This window comes from Gossypium hirsutum, chromosome D09 (assembly GCF_007990345.1).
Source record: "Gossypium hirsutum isolate 1008001.06 chromosome D09, Gossypium_hirsutum_v2.1, whole genome shotgun sequence".
In the NCBI taxonomy this organism is placed as follows: domain Eukaryota; kingdom Viridiplantae; phylum Streptophyta; class Magnoliopsida; order Malvales; family Malvaceae; genus Gossypium; species Gossypium hirsutum.
The window spans coordinates 33975316-33996286 of NC_053445.1; the positions used below are offsets into that span (position 1 = coordinate 33975316).

General features: G+C 34.6%; 1 long non-coding RNA gene and 1 other non-coding gene across 2 annotated transcripts; one reads left to right on the forward strand and one right to left on the reverse strand.

The window, feature by feature from the left end:
• The first annotated feature begins 8922 nt into the window (after window positions 1–8922).
• On the forward strand, window positions 8923–9031 carry LOC121221460 (small nucleolar RNA R71). The gene has a single exon (XR_005918853.1). It is a non-coding gene; the product is annotated as a small nucleolar RNA R71 (small nucleolar RNA).
• Window positions 9032–16530: 7499 nt separating this feature from the next.
• On the reverse strand, window positions 16531–17591 carry LOC107892944 (uncharacterized). The gene is made up of 2 exons (XR_001682670.2): window positions 16899–17591; window positions 16531–16819 (listed from the first exon to the last, which is right to left on the reverse strand). It is a non-coding gene; the product is annotated as an uncharacterized lncRNA (long non-coding RNA).
• Between the last annotated feature and the right edge of the window lie 3380 nt (window positions 17592–20971).

Below are 20971 nucleotides of genomic sequence, written 5' to 3' on the forward strand. Positions count from 1 at the left end.
ACTTACAGAAATTACATATACAATCAGATTCTGATTCGGCCCTAAGTCCTTTACAGATACAGATAACAAAATCAGATATGCAAAATCCTACCCCCATCCTCTACACACCATCTCCGACCATCCCATCACACCATGTGGGGTTAAAAACACTCATCCATCCCTACACACCATATTATGTCATTACAACACATATCAGATAATATGCCGCCAAGTTGCTAGAATATAGGCGAATGTCGCCTTACAAAACACTTCCTCCACATATACAAATTCCCTCCCCAAACATAATTACAGATTATAGATACAAAAATATCATGCTTAACATGATGGCATACAGATATCAGATATATATATAGCAAAATAATCGAACATACATTACAGTGTCCTACTCAGAGTAAACAATGAGGATATCAGATCACATAATCTAGGGTTTGGTTATCGCTTACCAACCGTACGGTAGGCCCGCAGTCGATCGGAGCAACCCTAGGGAAAATTTTAGAAATATGGGCCCACATGCCCGTATGACTTGCCCATGTGGGCCCACGTGCCCAGATTGTCCCTACCCGTGTGACTTACACGACTTGGCCCAAAACTCACACGCCTATATGGCGCAAACACCCAACTTGGCCTAGCCTGTGTGGCTCACACAGCCATACTCACACCACCATACGATCGTGTCTTATGCACTGCTGCGACAATCTACATTTTTAGCTTTTATCGAAACTCATTTCTTACGCGTAAAGGGGTACACACCTGTTACGATTTGGATGCAACAACAATCCCGAGCCTTCCAAAACCTAAAAACATAGTACCCAACATTGATTAACAAATTTGACACATGAATCAACACGAAACTAACTTACCACTGATGACAAACCGCCTCTAACGCGTACTAAACCGTTGAAATGAAATTCTCTGCTTCATAATCTGCTCGTAAACACGAATTACAACTAAACAACCACTACAGATTGTCATCGCCAAAATCCCAAACCAAAAGTCAGAAACTACAAAGAAAATTTAAGAAAACGTCAGAGGGAAAATTTTAAGGAGAAGAGAAAGACAAATTAAAAAAAAAAGAAATATAATAGAAATATAATCTAAATAAAACCCCCCACAATATCACAACCTCCCACTAACAACTCAACCTCAACTACGTAGGAATTTCAAGGGCATTCAAACTCTCTCGGCCAACCGACACAAAAATTAACGCCCCTGCTCTCGTAAGGTTTTTAACACAAGACCTCCAACAAAACAACCCTTTTACCACTCGAACTAGCAGACTCATTCTAATATGAGTTTACAAACATTATTATATAAGCCCACTCAACAAGAGTAAGGCTAAGATTAGAAAATTAACAAAATTTAGCAAAAGTGGGACTTGAACCCAAGACCTCTTACACACTCCCAGAACTCTTAACCACTAAAGTAGACACATATTTATGTCAGATATTTACAGAAGAAGAAAAAAACTATTCAAGGCGTTACATACTGATGATCACTAAACTAACTATAATTACGACAAAGGCAAACACTCCTATCGAACAATAGTATAGCTATGGTGAGTAGGGAATATTGTATCCATGAGGACTAAAAGTACTAGTAATTACCATTTTTATATTATTTAGCCGATAAATTGAAGTGATTATTTTTAATCTAAAATTAACTAAACTAATTAGTAAGAACGAAATAGAGAATGAATTAAGAAAATAATCGAATAAAACCAATGAGATAGAATACCAAGGAAAGAATCCACCTAGACTCCACCTATTATTCTGAATTTGAATTAAATGATTTATTCACTTGTGTCTTGATCCGTAGAAATCCCTAAATTATGTTAATATCTCTTTCGGGAGTAAGAACAACTGACTCTAGGTTGATTAATTGAATTTTCTTTCTAATTAAAACCCCTATTGTCACATTAACTCGATCTATGGGTTCCTTTATTAGATTTGACTCTAATCCGGTACATTTATGTCGTTCTATTTCTAGGATTGCATGGAACTCCACTCAATTATGCTAGATCTACTCTTAAACATGGACTTTTGCTCCACTGAAATAAGCACATTAAACATGAATTAATATCCTGAAAATATTAAAACACGAAATAAGCATACATAATTGAAAACAAGAATCAAGTATTTATCATGTAATTTAGAAATCAAATAATACGATTCATCATAGGTTTCATCTTCCCCAGGTATCTAGGGAATTTAGTTCATAATCTTAAATGAAAACATCTCAAAGACAAAAAAACCACAAGACATAAAAAAATTCACTAAAACTTTAAAAGAAGTTAAAATGAGATCTTCAATCTTGAAGGAGATCCGTTTCTGAGTTGACTCCGATGGTGTTCTTCGAGTAATTTCTTCAATCTTCTCTGAGTGCTCCCTCAGGTTTTCTTCTGATTGTTATTTATAGATTTTAGAATGCTTAGAAAGTCTAAAAATTGGGTTTTTCAGCGTGTTTAGGAAATAGGGTGCAAAATCGACACGGGCTGGCACATGGGCGTGTGATAGCTCGTGTGGAAATGCCCAGGCTGTGTGGATCCTAAAAACAGCTTTGTTCGTTCGATTTTGGCTCGTTTTTATCTCCTTTTGCTCCCAAATGCTCACTTAGGTATAGAAACATGAATTTAAATAATTAGGAGCATCAAATTCACTAATTTACATAATAAATCATCCAAAAACACATTAAGAATGGGATTAAAAATATGTTACTTTGATGGCTTATCAAATATCTCCACACTTAAGCGTTTGCTTGTTCTAAAGAAAAATCCTCAACTCACAATTAAAATTAATCTTTCTCAACCCATAATTCTCATCAGTGATGTTTCGTCATAATTCACAAATAATCATACATTGATAATTCAACTAAAAGAGCACTAAAGATCCAAATAATCCAAGTCGAACATTTTTAAAGCATGAAAACATAGGTATTTCCCCTTATATAAGTAATTACATTTAATTCAAAATCGACAAGAATTAACATCCTCACTAAAGATTCACTCAAATCACTTAAAGTGTTTAAGGTCCAAAAATAAGCACTCAATAATCAAACATGAAAAGTCATTACCATAGGCTTGCATGAAAATCAAATCTCCACCACTATAAAATGAGATGATACACAAATCAAAATGTCTTTAAGAGGTTGTAATGGGGCTTAGGTTAAATGGTGTGAAGAAAGGCTGGAAAAGTTGGTTAAAATCGAGATTGAATTGATAAATTACCAAACTAGAAAAATAAACAAATATTGAATTAAAAACAATTACATCAATTGAAAACTATTCAAGAAAAACATGAGCTTCTTCTCAAAATATGAATTTAACTGTTCAAGCTCAATTAACGTAGAACTAAATAATAATCAATATATACGTATTATTTTTTCTATTTTTTCTTTTTAATTGAGAAGAATAAGAAATAATTCAACAACTTAAACAAAAGGCTTAATCAGGCAATTAACCAAATCAAATCTCGATAAAAAGGGAGTTAATAAAACGGGAAAAATTCTCAATGAGCAAAAGATGAGTTATGGGTTAACATTAATAGGTAAATCAAGAAACGGTGTGTTGGGCTCAGAGGGGTTCACTAAGGGTTAGGATAAGTGGTTAAAACCTAAGTGTCTTTATCATCTCAGTATATCAAATCAAAGGTGTGGTCTCAACATGCATAATCGAAGCAAGTTCTAGAATAACAAATTAATATTGACACACTCATATCCAATAAAAATGAGCAAGAAAAATGTATGCTCTAAAGGCTCAAAATCTCACAAAAAATTATGGTTTTTGATGTTAATCTTGCAAATCTAAAACTTCAAGGTAATACCTCAATTCAGGGAAACAACCTAAAATTTTTTAATTCTGAAAATAGACTTATCATGTTTGATTCTCTCATGCCTTAAAGTTTAAATCAACCAATACACAATTATCAGCAAATTAATCTAAAACACATCAACAAAAATCACAAGTCAATAAAAATTTATTCTAATAGAAGTATGAGAAAATTATTTAAACACAAGACATAATTCAAGGATTTTCTAATAATTATATAAATAACCTCCCCATACTTAAGATGTACATTGTCCTCGATGTACAAACAATATAATCACAATATAAATAGAATATTATCAGAGAGGGAGAAAACTGAAACTGCCCTAAATTTTGGATGAAATCCCCAGAATAGTGAAAAGTGAAATTGTAGTGAAATCTAAATGTAGAACATGATTCCAAGCACACTAATAAGAAAATAAACACAAATAGTGAAGAAGATTAAGGGATTAAAACTCGATTAGAAACAACCATAAAAATAAAAATATAGTTCAAAAATATAGAAACAAAATAAGTCTTAGAAAATAAAAATAAAACAAATGGACTCAATGGTCCTCATCATCAAACACGTCAGTGTCGTAAGTCGTCAACATTGAGGAGGAGATATAGAGATGCTGACAAATCTACTGCAATGTCGCATCAATACTATCGAACCTCTGAAAGCAACGCTACTCGAAACGAGTGAATCGCTCTGAGAGGTCTGCTAAAGTAGCAGCAGAAGAAACAGGATGGTGACTCGAAGGTGGAGGTTGAGGTGGATCTTCGTGATGGAATGGGACATCATGAGTGAAGTCTTCAGGTTTATTCTGAGAGTCAGAATGAACTAATCTATACTGAGGAGGATCTACTCCACGACGCCGCTCGATCATCCTCATATGGATCATGTTTAAGATTCCTTATGGGGACATCTGGCCAAAAAGTGTAAGTGTATTGGACTGTTCCAGTGTGTCAAAGAGACCGAAGTGTTGAGCAAGTCGAGTCACATAAGGGCCTAAACAGATGAGACCCTTCCTGTGTCGGTCAGTCTCATGGCGGAAGGTTAAGGCAATAAAGTATGTCAAATCAAATATATGTTCGGTGGCCATGCTCCATAGAAAATAAGCATCAGTAGTACTGACGACTCTAGTACTCTCTCTCCTACCGGTCAAAGTGTGAGCTAAAAGGGCATGAAGATACCGTAAAGCCGGAGAGAGAGAAGTCGCCTTCGAGCGACTCACGCCATAAGGTGTTAGACTCACTGTAAGCTCTTCCCAACAACTTAGATAGGGTGTAATATATGTGTCGATGTCGGTGGAGGAAGTTCTCGGTACTCATAAACTCCTCAATGTAGAGTCTCATAGTAGTACCAAACTCGGGGACACTCATATAGTGCACCAAGCCACCGATTCTAAAAGTCATGGTGCCTAGCTGTAGAATAAATGTAGAACAAAACTCCAAAGTAAGCTCTATGTGTGTGGGCTCGATGATGGAGAAAAGTCGGTCCCATGAGGCTGTAGTAATAAAGACACGCACGTGATCAACTAGGTGGACTTGCTCCAACGCGGCCCAATCAATACATCGGCCTAGACCGAGTGGGCGCTGTCAAAGTAACTGAAATAATTCCTCCTAGAGACCTGCAGAAAATCAAAGATAAGGGTGGCGGGCCTCGGCGGAGGCACTCGAGGAGGAGGTTGCGCCAGGTGCCTTCTGCTTTTTCGAAGCGGGGACGGCGACCTTAGACTTGCCGTGTGTGTTTGTCATGGTGTGCCTTAAAATAAAAGAATTCATCAATAAATAAAGCATCACCAAATGCCAAGAAGGTAAAATCCAAGTAATCCAAATAGCAAATTATTTTTAAAACAGTATGTATGAATACCCAAGCATGCAAAAACCATATCGTAAAACTATCATACTAATCTTAAATAGTAACAAATAGAACCAAAAAAGAAAAATGACTAATAATAATACTACTAATAATAAACAATAAAGAAATAAAATAATCTAACTAATAATAATAGGTAAGAATTAAATAAATAAATAAAAGAGAATGGCAAAAGGGGAAACCGATTGAATGGCGGATGGTGATTGGAGGTACGAGGCTGGTGCGAACGAAGGCTGAACGGTGGTGGGTCGTGCATGTAGGTGTGTGAAAAAGGGAGAGGGAAGAGGGGGTGTATGGTTTGGGGGGGCAAAAGGGTGGGGTGGCGGTTTAGGTGAGGTCGTGCGCCGATGGGTGCGAGGGAGGAAGAAAATGAAGAAAAGGGAATAAAAAAGGGTCAAGTTGGGCGTGGTTGGTGGACAGTGGCCAGAAATGAGGTGATTTTGGTCGGAGTAGGGGGAGGCTGTAGAACCGGCGGATAGGGTTAGGGTTGGGGAAAGAAGATAAAGTAAAAACAATGAAAAGGGAATTAGGGGTTTAAATTGGGTGACACAGTCATGTGAGGCCCGTGTTGGGCCACACGGCCATGTCACACGCCCATGTGGTTCTCCCTAGCCCGTGTGTGATTTAAAAATATCAGCCCAATCTTCACACGGCCTTGGACACGTCCATGTCGCATGGCCATGTGCAACCTCCTTCATTTCTCCCATGTCCGTGTGACCTTTCACACACCCGTGTGGCTCGACCATGTCTCGTACACGACCGTGTGTCTTGCCTGTATAACTCTTTGACTTATTTTAAAATTGAAAAAATTAGCTCTAGGTTTCACACGGCCTGATGTGGTCCACACGGTCGTGTCACACACCCGTGTAGACTATTTTAGGCCGTGTCTTTGTCATTTTTTTGGAAAAAATTAAGTCTCAGGATACATACGGCCAAGGACATGCCCATGTGTCCAGGCTGGTTCAAAAACACTTTTTTTTTTAAAAATAATTAATTTAAAAATAACATGAGATAAAATTAGGAAAATTAGCAGCGTTAACACTCGGTTTACCTCTCAAGAAGCGCTTATTTAAAGTCTAAGCTCGACTTACCTTAAATTCTCACGGTCACGGTGGTTCGCGAAGTTGAAATTCCTCTTTTTCGCTATCAATTCTATTATTAAAATAAGGTTTGAATCGAGTACTATTTACCTTAAACGTGTCGAATTGAAAATGAGTTACCTCAACTGTACCGTATGGAAATATATTCAGTACCGTAAAAAGAGTTGCTCTGCTTACATTAAGCTCTGAAGTGGCAATATGTGGATCCATTTTATCTAATAGTACCTTGTCCCCAACCTTAATTTGGTTTGTTTCGTCCACATGCTCATCATGGGGTCGCTTTGGTTCTGCATCGTATATTCTCGATTTCTCCTTGACATGTGTCTGCCATTCATCTAGTTCATCGATCTGTAGCATTCGTTCTTTATGAGTCATTTTTTTGTCGCATGGACTTGAACGTGGCTCCATCACATTTTTTTGAGGGGTTTCCTGCAAAGAAGTTTGAGCCACAAGGTTACTCATAGTAACAGAACTCATATAATCATCCCGATTACTAGATGTCGTAACAGAATCACGAGCTTAGAATGTAATCGTGTCATCACCTACACGAAGTACAAATTCACCTATACCAACATCAATAATAGTTATGGCAGTTGCTAAAAAGGGCCGATCTAGAATCAAAGGCACGTCACTATCCTTATCCATGTCTAAGACAACAAAATTAACTAGCAATATGAATTTATCAATTTTGATATGAACATCTTCAATAATACCCCTAGGAAATCTAATGGTTCTATCCGCTAATTAAATACTCATCCTATTTTGTTTGGGTTTCCCAGGACCTAATTGTTTAAACATTTTATATGGCATGACATTAAAACTCGTCCCTAAATCAGCCAAAGCATTATTAACATTTAAACTACTAATTAAACAAGGGATAGTAAAACTCCTTGAATCTTTCAATTTGTTGGGTAGTTTATTTTGCAAAATGGCTGAGCAGACTGCATTTAGCTCCACATGCAACGAATCATCTAACTTTTGTTTGTTTGCCAATAACTCCTTTAAAAATTTAACGAAATTAGGCATCTGCGAAAGAGCTTCAATAAACAGTAAGTTAATATGTAATTTTTTTCAAAAGTTTAATAAATTTACCAAATTGTTCATTTGTGTGGTCTTTTTTTGTCACGTTGAGATATGGAACACGAGGTTTATATTCCTTACCGACCGATTTTTGCTCATTTTGACTTACCTCAACCTTACTTTTACTTGCCACACTTTCTTGCCTCGATTTTGGTTCAGATTCAACTAACCATTTTTCATCTCGAACAGTAATTACATGAAGCTGCTCTCTTAGGTTAGTTCCGATTTTGCTAGGTAAGTTACCTTGTGGTCATTCTAAAATCAACTTTGCAAGTTGATCGATTTGGTTCTCAAGCCCTTGAATCGATGCTTGTTGATTTTTAAGTGTTGTCTCGGTGTTTTGGAAGTAAGTTTCTGACACCAAGATAAACTTCTTTAGCATCTCTTCAAGGTTCGGCTTTTTCTCTTATTGGTAAGATTATTGAAAGCTTGGAAAAGGTTGTGATCTCTGGTTTCCTTGACCACCCCAAAAGAAATTGGGATGGTTCCTCCACCCTGCATTATAGGTGTTACTGTAATGATTATTTTGAGGTCTAGAATTATTACCCATATAGTTGATTTGTTCGTTCTCTGTGCGAGGACCATAGGGTAAACATTCTGGATTGTTCATCCATCCTTCATTCGTATCGCACTGCATCACCGGATGTACCTGCATAGAACCATATAAACTATCAATTTTCTTATTTAAAAGCTCTACCTGATTCAATAACATGGTGACCATAGGGTAAACATTCTGGATTGTTCATCCATCATTCATTCGTATCGCACTGCATCACCGGATGTACCTGCATAGAACCATATAAACTATCAATTTTCTTATTTAAAAGCTCTACCTGATTCGATAACATGGTGACCGCATCTAAGTTGAAAACACTGGCTGCTTTTATCAGCTTTGTCCTCATGACTTACCACTAATAATTATTCAGTAACATCTCCTTTATAAATTTATAAGTCACTTTAGGTATTTTATTATTCAATGTACCACCGGCTGTTGTGTCAATCAACTGTCTAGTTGAGGGCTTCAAACCATTGTAGAAGGTTTTAACTGTAGCCATAAAGGTAACCCATGGTGAGGGCACACCTTCTCAATAAATCCTTATACCTCTCTCATGCATCATATAGGGTCTCTAATTCCATTTACACGAAGGAAGAGATATCATTACTCAGCTTAGCTGTCTTAGCCGATGGAAAGTACTTCAGTAAGAATTTCTCGGTCATTTGATCCCATGTAGTGATAGAACCTCGTGGTAAGAAGTTCAATCACTGTTTAGCTTTATTCCTCAACGATAAGGGAAATAAACGTAGGCGAATGGCGTCGTCAGAAACGCCATTTATCTTGAAAGTGTCACAGACTTCCAGAAAATTAGCCAAATGAGTATTTGGATCTTTGTCTTGCAAACCATCAAATTGAACAAACTGTTGAATCATCTGAATAGTGTTCGACTTCAGTTCAAAATTATTCGCAGCAATGGTAAGTCTCACAATACTCGATTCAGCCTCAGCTAGAGTAGGCTTGGCATAATCGTACATAGTACTAGGAGCAGAATTCCGATTTGCGGGATTCGCAGCAACCACAGGAGGTAGCTGATTATTCTAATTATCACTCATCTCCTCAGTGATAATAATAACGTCCTCTTGCTCTTCCACTATACTCTGTCGACTTTGCCTATCTTCTCTACCGTTTCTGCAAGCTTTACTTTCCATTTCACTATCAAATACTAATGGTCCCGACGAGTTTCTTCTAGTCATAAACTAAAGAAACCTGCCAGAAGCAAATAAAATAAAAATTAAAAAAAACAAAAATTAAACTAAAAAAATGCAATGAAAATAAACGGCTAAATTAATAAAAATCGAGTGTTCCTAATATTTTAGTCCCCGGCAATGGCGCCAAAAACTTGATGATCACTAAACTAACTATAATTACAATAAAGGCAAGCGCATCTATCGAACAATAGTATAGCTATGGTGAGTAGGGAATATTGTATCCATGAGGACTAAAAGTACTAGTAATTACCGTTTTTCTATTATTTAGCCGATAAATTGAAGTGATTGTTTTTAATCTAAAATTAACTAAACTAATTACTAAGAACGCAACAGAGAATGAATTAAGAAAATAATCGAATAAAACCAATAAGATAGAATACCCAGGAAAGAATACACCTAGACTCCACCTATTATTCTGAATCTAAATTAAATGATTTATTCATTTGTGTCTTGATCTGTAGAAATTCCTAAATTATGTTAATATCTCTTTCGAGAGTAAGAACAATTGACTCTAGGTTGATTAATTGAAATCTCTTTCTAATTAAAACTCCTATTGTCTCATTAACTCGATCTATGGTTTTCCCTATTAGATTTGACTCTAATCCGGCAGATTTATGTTGTCCTATTTCTAGGCTTGCATGTAACTCCACTCAATTATGCTAGATCTACTCTTAAATAGGGACTTTTGCTCCACTGAAATAAGCACATTAAACATGAATTAATATCCTAAAAATATTAAAACACGAAATAAGCGTACATAATTGAAAACAAGAATCAAGTATTTATCATGTAATTCAGAAATCAAATAATACGATTCATCATAGGTTTCATCTTCCCTAGGTCTCTAAGGAATTTAATTCATAATCTTAAATGAAAACATCTCAAAGACAGAAAACCCACAAGACATAAAGAAATTCACTAAAACTTCAAAAGAAGTTAAAAGGAGATCTTCAATCCTGAAGGAGATCTGCTTCTAAGTTGACTCTAATGGTGTTCTTCGAGTAATTTCTTCAATCTTCTCTGAGTGCTCCTTTAGGTCTTCTTCTAATTGTTATTTATAGACTTTAGAATGCTCAGAAAGCCTAAAAATTAGGTGTTTTCGTGTGTTTGAGAAACAGGGTGCGAAATTGACACGGGCGTGTGGCCAGCTCGTGTGGTTTACACGGGCATGTGGCCAACCCATGTGAAAATGCCCAGGCCATGTAGATCCTGAAAACAACTCTATTCGTCTGATTTTGGCTTGTTTTTCGTTCATTTTGCTCTCAAATTCACTAATTTGCATAATAAATAGGATTAGGAGCATCAAATTCACTAATTTGCATAATAAATAATCCAAAAATGCATCAAGAATGGGATTAAAAACATGTTACTTTTATGGCTTATCACATTCTCAATCATAAAATTAATATAAATATGCATACAAATGCAACGATCTTGGACCATAAAAGTACAAACTAAATCCTCTCGTCACTTGTCGGCAACTCTCATTTTCCTTTCCTTCTCGACGACTCAACATCATCTTTAGCTACATATGATGATTAAATAAATAAAATAATTTCATATTTCATCCAATTCACGTTCAAATACATAGCCATGCATATTTTTCAATTTTATTCAATTTAGTTGTTATACTCAGGACACGCATATCTTTTTATATCTAGCATTGGATTAAAATTTGATTTCACATTCTTTCATTAAGGACCCTATACTTTCTATTTATAGCATAATTTCATGACAGGTTTTCAATTTATTCAATTTGGTCTTTAATGTTAAAAAGTTATCTAACAAGCTTTATTATTTTTACAGTCTAGTCTTTTTCATTATCTAAGCTTAATACTTATCAAATCCAAGTCTAATTCATCAATTTCTCTACAATGACAACTTACTAAAAACTTAGCAATTGAACAAATTAATACATCTGCTAGCTAAATCAATCTCCCGTAATCATAAATCTATAAAAATTTCAAGAATTTTATCTTGCTACCTTATAATTTTTGTTTGGTCGAATGCTACCCTCAAAAATGGAGTTTTCTCCCTATTTTTTTCTTAAGGACGTTGGAAGTAGATGATAATATAATCTTTCTTTCCACAACAATGCTATATATACATAATTAACCTTTAGTTAATCATAATTAATTAGATTAATTATGTTTTATTATATCAATTTATCTATTAATTTAAACTAAGTGAGCATCATCATTACCATCCATTAACCCATGCCTAAAATTGGTTTATTATCCATTTTGATCTTTTTGATAATTGCAATCTAGGTCTCCAAATCTTTTCTTAATTAAAATTTAATAGTATATGAACTTTTACAATTTAGTTCCTGAGTTTTAATTAACTACTTCTCAACTAAATTGCATGACTAATTTTAATTATATTTCCATATTAATCATGTAAATATTTCTATTTTATATTTATGGACTCGACTTACGAAAATTGGGTTTCAAAACTATATTTTTTGATTCTGTATTTGATTCGTGGTTGTTCGAGCTCACACTCAAAGCGATTCGTGGTACGAGAATAGTAGAGAAAGTCGTTCGGTTGAAATTTGGGAACGTCTAGGATCTGTCTTGCACAAAGCATAGATATTTTTCAGGAAATGTTTATTGTTATAAATATCACAAACTGACTTGATTTTTTAAATTTTAATTTTTCGCTTTCACAGAAAACAAACTAGATTTTTTTCCAACAAAACCTTTTGCTTGTTAAGAAGCCTAAAATGCTTTTTTTTTCTATGTTCGTCGTCACCATCCCCCCTTGTCACCACTGTTCGACACCTCTCTAGCCAAAAATAGCATAAATTAACGTGGTAGAGTTAATGATAGCTAGGGTAATGGGAGAAGGAGGAGAGGAGTTGAGGAGGGAGAAGATAAAGTCGGTAAATAAAACAAGAGTTGATTTTGGTGGAAGTGGAATGAGAGGTCGGAGGCTATGGAACGTCATCATTTTGGAGCAAAAGCCAGAGTTAGGATCGACAAAATTGGAACAAGGGGTTTTTTTTTAGTGGATTTAGGAGAAATTGAGAGATGCTGGATAGAGGGGTGGCGAACACTGATTGGATGAACATATTTTCGAGTTCAATGATTCAACATTTGCCACATTCTTATTCGGGCCATTGTTATTCTGAGAGCTGAAATCCCTTTATCCACTATTAATCACACTTACATTGTTTTTATACCAAATATTAAGAATCCACATACCATGTCTCATTTTAGACCTATCAGTCTTTGCAATGTTATTTTCAATATTGCCTCGAAAATGCTGGTTAACAAGCTTCAGGAAGTGCTTTATTTATGTATTGATGCTTTTGTGCCTGGGCGTCTTATTTCTGACAAAATTGTGGCTTCTTGTGAGATACTTCACTCTTTTAAAAATAGGAGGTTGGGTCGGCAAGGGTCATTTGTACTTAAGTTAGACATGAGTAAGGCTTACAACTGTGTTGAGTGGCACTTTATTGAAGAAATGCTGTTGAAAATAGGTTTCTCCTCTAGATGGGTTAATAGAATTATGTGATTTGTTTCATCAGTGACCTATTCGGTTGTGGTTAATGGAGTGGTCAGTGACAAGGTTATGCCGACTCATGGTCTTAGACAATGGGACCCCTTGAGTCCTTACTTATTTCTTATTTGTGGAGAAGGCTTTCTGCTCTTTTACGCATGGCATCGTTGGATGGCCAAGTTTGAAGGGCAAGAGTTGTGCAAGGATCTTGTATCGGTGGTTATGTGCAAGTGTACATGGTGCAAGTGTACATAGTACAAGTAATAAGTAGTAAGTAAAGAGTTATTGTCTCCATAGGGACTGTTGTGTAAATTATTTGCAAAGTCAACTATAATACAATTTGGAAGAAAACAAGTAAAAGAAAAATATTGTTGTTGAGAGTCGAAATTAAAGTTATGAATGTAATCAAATTCAAATACCTACAAAATAAAACAACACATTTTGTAGAAAAATAATCACAACAAAAAGATTAAACACAAGATTTAAAAAAACATAACATGAATAGACTAGAACAAGTATTTCACTTAACAAGATTTTATTGACAATTATAAAAAGAATATCACGAATGGATCGTGGAAATATGAAAATTCATTAAACCAAATTTTAATTAAGGCATAAGCTTCTCTTGAAGTCCTATTATGTCCCTAAGTTATTTTGCATATGTCTATGTCAAAACTAACATAGAAATTACCATTTTGAGCATTTTTTATAGTTTATGCACACAACAATCACTGTTCAATATCGACATGATATGCACTATTTAGGTCTTTTGTCTATTAACCATTACCTCTTTCTAGATTAAACAGTTAATTCTTGAACCTATAAATGTTGGCTTTACATTTACATGTATTAACATGAATTAAACCTAAATGAATGAAACAATCATTTTCACAAAATATTCAAAATACAAAAATCAATAGACTCAAATCATGATTTATACTTATTCTGAATAAAGAAAATTACGTCATATAATATTAAATTGAAAACATAAAGATACGATTCAAACATGTCTTTCAACACAGAAAAAATCAATTAACAGCAAAGAGAAAGGGAAGAAGAGTAACCGAGGAGGGGGTTATCCACAGCCATTTCACTATAAGAAGAGAAAACAGTTGAACTGTAGGGGGTTACTTGTGACTACTCCTTGTAGCTTCCTATGGTGGCTCTCATCCTTGTTTTAACGTTAAATCATCAAAATGCTCTCAAGTTACTCTCTCTGTCTGCTCTCATTTTCGGCAAGTAGATTGCCTTATTTTGTGGCAAGCAAAAAGATTAGCAAGTCATAAGGAAACAAGAATACTCAATGTTTTTTCTCTGAAAACTTATGTCGAAACTAGATGTTTCAATGGTGTGTTAATGAATGAAATGAAGCCTCCTTTTATAGAATTCTAATCCCCAACGTCCCTTGCTATTTTTAGCAAGGGAATCATTGATTCTCTCCCCCATATATGTTGTCCCTTGATATGTGGATGAGTGGGTGGTGACTTATTAATTTTAGCTAGGAAGTTGGCTTGTTTTTCTCTTTGTATGGTGGGCCTTGGAATGGTAAAAAGAGGGTGGTCTTGACTGCTATTTTTAGTAGAGAGATAGAAGGTTTTGAGGCTTGATTCAAAAGGAATAAAATTGTTGATTTTATGTGATGAAGAATAAGATTAACTTTGTTATTTTTAGGAGATGGGTGGCTAGTTATGGATTGCTAATTTTAACAGTGGATGTTTCTATTTTTAATCCATGAAAAGTGGGTAAATGGAACGATTTTGGGCTTCCAATTAAATAATTTTGGGCCTCCATATAGTTAAGTCTGGAATAAAGTCACTTTGAAGCTTACATTACTACATCTGGATCTTCCCATCTGTATCTGTCTAAGCCCAAAAACAACCCAAATACTGTTATACTTTCCCTTAGTCCAATTATTCCCAAAAAGTAGTAAAATAACATGCATTTAACATAAATTTCACTAAATTAACACATTCCTTAAAAATTATAAAATATCATAAAGTTAAGTGTAAAACCACAGAATGCATTATTTATTTACTAGGAATTAGCATAAATTGTACATAAAAGAGTGTCGAAATATCTATATATTTTAAATTTTATAGATCACCTTGGATTACTCACCTTCTTTGTGTTGACGATTGTCTTGGGGAGGCTACAGTTATGGAAGCTGACACCCTTAAGCAGATCCTACAACAGTATGCTAGATGTTCGGGACAACTTATAAACTTTACGAAGTCAAGTGTCTTTTTTAGCACAAATGTGAAAGAGGAGAATCAGTCGGATGTTGGTTGAATTTTGGGAGTCATTCATTCAAATAAATTGGAGAAATATTTTGGTCTGCCACCTATAGTTGGGAGAAATAAGAAACGGGTTGTCTCGGATCTTAGAGATAGAGTTCAAAGTAGGATTTTTGTCTTGGAGTGTACGGACTCTCTTAGTGGGGGGCAAGGAAGTATTTGTCTTTTCGTCAGGCTTTACCCACATATGCAATATTTTGTTTCTATTTACTAAATCTTTTTGCAAAGAACTTGAAGCTTTAATGGCTTGATTTTGGTGACAACAGTCTACTGAGAAAATGGGCATTCACTAGTGTACTTATTCTTCACTATGCGACCTAAAAAGGGACAATGGGTTTGGTTTTTGAGACTTATCTAAGTTCAATATTGCTCTTCTTGCTAAACAAGGTTGGCGTCTGTTAATGCATCCGACCACTTTAGTGGGGAGGATACTAAAGGCAAAGTATTATCCAAATACAGGTTTTCTTAATGCATTGTTGGGCTTTAACCCTTCTTTGATCTAGCGAAGTATACGGTGTGTGTGTGGGCTTTTGGAGCTAGGCCTCAGATGGATGGTAGGCACAGGATGGTTGATCTCAGTTTGGAATGATTTCTAGTTGCCAGCCCTGCTTCTCGAAAGATTTAATCCTCACAAGTGGGTTACATTATGTGTGTTTTAGATCTTATGGTGCAAGATCAAATGGCATCAAACGTGGATCTGATTGATTCTGTGTTTTCCCCAGATGAAGCTAACATTATTAAGAGTGTTCCTCTCTCGAGTTTCTCATAAAATGATCGTGTTGTATGGGATGGTGAACATTCGAGTTTATATAGTGTTCACAGTGGATATCGATTGTTACTAAGGCCTCCTACTTTAAATTCAATGGACAAGAAATTATATAAGTAGATATGAATGCTCTCTTACCCTCCAAAAATTTGAATTGCTATGTGGAAATTCTTAAAACACTTTGTGCCTACAAGATCGAGTTTATATAATAAGCGTATTGCAAATGATCCTTTGTGTCCTAGATGTTATCAAGCTATTGAGGATATGAATCATGTCCTACGATAATGTGCTTTTGTAAAGGATGTGTGGTTAGCTTTACATTATGTTAGCTCAGGAAATAATGAACAAATCAACTTTCATGAATGGCTATCATGGATGTTTGAAAATCATTCTGTGAATAAAAGAACTGAGATTGCAGTTGTGTTGAAGGCTATCCGGTATGCTAGAAATAAGCTGCTACATGAGGGTACAAACCAGAGGGTAGAGGATTTGGTTGCTTTTGTCCAAGGCTACTATGCGGATATTAAAGCACTGGCTAAAAGTATATATCGGTCGCCTCCACCTCAAATTGTTCGCTAATCCCTTCTGTCGACATCTCTTTTCAAGATAAAAGTTGATGCCAGCTTTTCCCTTACATAGAGAAAGCCATGTTCAAGAGTAATCATTAGGGACGAACATGGACAAATTATGGCGTTTGTAGTCGCCTTACCTTACAGTTGCCTACAGCTTTTGCGGGAGAAGCTCTAGCAGCAATTCATGGGCTAAGGTTCACTCTTGAGATGGGTTTCTTGTTCGTCATCCTGGAAAGTGATTCCAAGTTGGTCATCCAAAAGTTAATCACAAGTTCGAAAGATTTATCAGAAATTAGTACACTTATCTAGGAGACAAAGGAGCTTTCAATGCTATTTGTGGACTGTCAATTCAACTTCATAGCAAGATTGGGGAACCAGGTTGCACATGCAATGGCTCAAGATGGTATGACGAGAATGGAAGACTGTTTTTTGGTGGAGGAGACGCCAGTGTTGGTCACCACTGCTGTCGATGAGGAAAGAAGATTGCTTGACCAACCTTAGTCTGGGCCTCGAGAAGCTTCGATTTGGGAGATTTATCAATATCCTTGATTCCCCAACTTCTCCCCTCAAGTGTTTTGCTCACCGTCTATTCACTGCTTCACTTGATGGCTTAGCACTAGTTAGGGTCCCTTCATAAGAGAGACCTCCTTTTGTTTGTTGATTTGTTTTCAAATTTTATTTTGGGTTCTGTTTGTCTGTGTCTTTTTGTTTTCTTCTATTAAATAAGGTAATCAACTTTTCTTTAAAAATATATATAATTTATGAGTATTTTATATTTTTTTGTATTGTGAAATTTACATATGGTGAGATTTCAACCCATAACACCAACATTTTTAAAATAGTTTTTACAAGTATTTTATATTTGAGATTTATTTAATCTTATTATTTAATATTTGTAAATATTTTTATATACATATATCAAATGTTTTTAAAAAATAACGATAAATATAAAATGGTATACCAAAATAGATCGATACCAACACATACATGTACTAGTAAACAAACGATACATCCACTAATACAATGTAAAGCCCCAAATCCGGTCTAAACGTTATGACTGAATCTGACGATGTCATTGTAACACCCCTTACCCGTATTCGACACTGGAATAGGGTATGAGGCATTACTAGAACACATACACTTATAAAAATGTTAAATCGAGTTATAAAATTTCATTCAAATTTAAAGTCTTCAAATTTTTAACATGCTTTTATAAATCTTCATGTTATAACTTCAAAATATTATATTTGTAACAAATAGGGCTTCTGAGACCCAATACATACTCATGCAATTCAATACTTCATTTCCATTTCATTTAATTCACGATTCTCATGTTCACAATTCAATTCAATTTCTCAATCCAATATACACTTCAATACCACAATAATTCATTTAATTCAAATCATATCATTTGCAATTTCCATTTAATTCACGTACAATTCAATTTCATTAAGTTCAATACTAATACATATTTATCGTTTAACTTAACGTCCCCTTTTTGCATCATTTTACACTTCAAGCATGAACTTAGTATTTCATTCCTTTCCACTCCCATTTTCTATGCATATCACACAAGATATAAACATTACACTCAACCATAGTCGCAAGCTAGTCTTTTTGAAGACTAACCACGTGATAAACTATTTTAATAAAGATTACAAACTTTAAACCTTACCACCCTTTTATGATCACAAGCATATTTCCATCTAGACATTTACCATCTCAATGCATAATTTTATAAATTTAATGTGGTGTAATCCAGCCACAACTTGGCCAAAGCCTAAGCATACACACCAAACATGCTAGCCAAATAAACATATAGTATAAGCATTATAAGCATGGATAAGCGCCACATTTATTCATGTATCAAACTTACCAACATGAGTTAATTCATAAACCATTTCTGACATTGCTACATACCAAATCATATACCAAGTATACCACATACACATACTATGAAACTTTATTTTCTCACATGAACTTTAACCATAACTAATAATGCACAATTATAAACATCATTTCTTTTCAATCGTTTATCAATTATAATCGAGCATATGGCCAATTATACACAAGTCATTCATATTTTCATCCAATTTTCCTTCTCCTCCTCTCCATTCCCCATCCTTAATGTGTATAACACTCTAAAACAACATTAACTACAATTTCACTATTCACTCACATGTATATTCAAAGCTGTCTATTCAAGTCAAAGTCACTAAATTATTTTTACCTAGAGCTACAGAACTCCAAATTAAGATCTGTTAATTTTCCCCAAAACTATATTCACATATCTTCTTACCATAAAATTTTCAGAATTTTTGGTTTAGCCAAATAGTACAGTTTATTCTTTAAAGTTTCCCTTGTTTCACTTCTTGATAGTTCTGACCTCTCTTCACTAAAAATTAATTATCTCATTATATAGACTTCAGATATTGTTTCCATTTGTTTCTCTTGAAAATAGATTCACTTATTATTCTAAACATATAAACTTTATCCCATAATTATTTTTTTATAATTTTTGACAATTTTTCAAAGTCAGAACAGGGGATTCCAAACTCATTCTGACTCTATCTAACTAAAATTCAAATATCTCAAAATATATAACTCTTTTTCTTTATCTATTTCTTTTATATGAAAATAGACTCATTCAGCTTTAATTTCATATCTTATTAAGCCTCTAATTTAATTTCCACAATTTTTGGTGATTTTTCAAAATCACACAACTGTTGATGTCCAAAGCTGTTTTGTTGCTAAATTTGCTCTTTCATAATTTCATTACTTCATTTCATCTTACTCAAGGGTCGATTAAATATTGAGCCCATTGTTCATCACATAACCTTAATCGATTCACATGTATTTTCACTTAACCAATTTCTCTGATGAACACCTCGTAATAATAATAGTTACACGGCGGAATCAGCACTTAGCAACCACCTTTATATTCAAGGATACGGGGAATCAGCACATAGCAACCCCTTTTATAATCAAAGATGCGGGGAATCAGAACATAGCAACCCCTTTTTTTATATAATCAAATATACGGGGAATCAGCACTTAGCAACCCCTTTGATAATTAGAATACGGGGAATCAGCACTTAGCAACCCCTTTGATAATCAAGAATACGGGGAATCAACACATAGCAACCCCTTTTATAATCAAAGATACGGGGAATCAGCACTTAGCAACCCCTTTTACATTCATTAATATTCGGTGGAATCAGCACACAACAACTACCGTTATAATCATAGATACCCGTTTTATTCTGAGGGTTCAACAGGGAACTCTCATTTTTTCTCACTTTTCTTTTCACTAATCAAGGTCAAATTCTCATCTTTCTCAACTTATAATAACACAGTTAACTTATTTAGCACTCAAAATTATTCAATCTAGTCCAAAAATCACATTTTAAAAAATTACATTTTTGCCCCTAAAGTTTTACAAAATTACGATTTTGCCTCTAGGCTCGTAAAATAATTTTTATTCAATTTCCTTGCATTTTAGGCCTAGCTGAACCATTTTATGACATTTTCCATTCACAATTTTCACTTATTCACAGAATTATGACACATTTTATAACTTTTACAAATTAATACTTTTAGACATTTTTATCAAAAATTACTTAGTATAAATCGTTTATCACGCTCCAAACATTCATATTCTTCCATAGAATATCAAAATACATGCATATTCTCCATGGGTAAATTTTTAAACATCAACTCTAGCTTAAATAAATGGTAGAAATAAGTAAATCATATTACGGCAATCTCAAAAACGTAAAAATCATTAAAAACGGGGCAATGATGGACTTACTATTGAGCTTGGAAGCTTGAAAACCCTAACCATGGCTTCCCCCTTGCTAAATTAGGCCTTATGGAGAAGATGGACAAAAATTGGCTTTTAATTTTGTTTTTAATTCATTTTAATAACTAAATGACCAAAATGCCTTTAATGAAAAACTTTGGAAACATGCCTAACCATGTCCATTTTTGTCCACCAACTTAACCAATGGTCTAATTACCATATAAAGACCTCCAATTTAAAATTTCATAACAATTGGACACCTCTAACATATAGAACTCAACTTTTGCATTTTTTACAATTTAGTCTTTTTGTCTAAATTGAGTGCCCAAACGTCGAAATTTTTGAACGATATTTTCACAAAATCATTCTGTGAAATTGTAGACCATAAAAATATAATAAAAAATAATT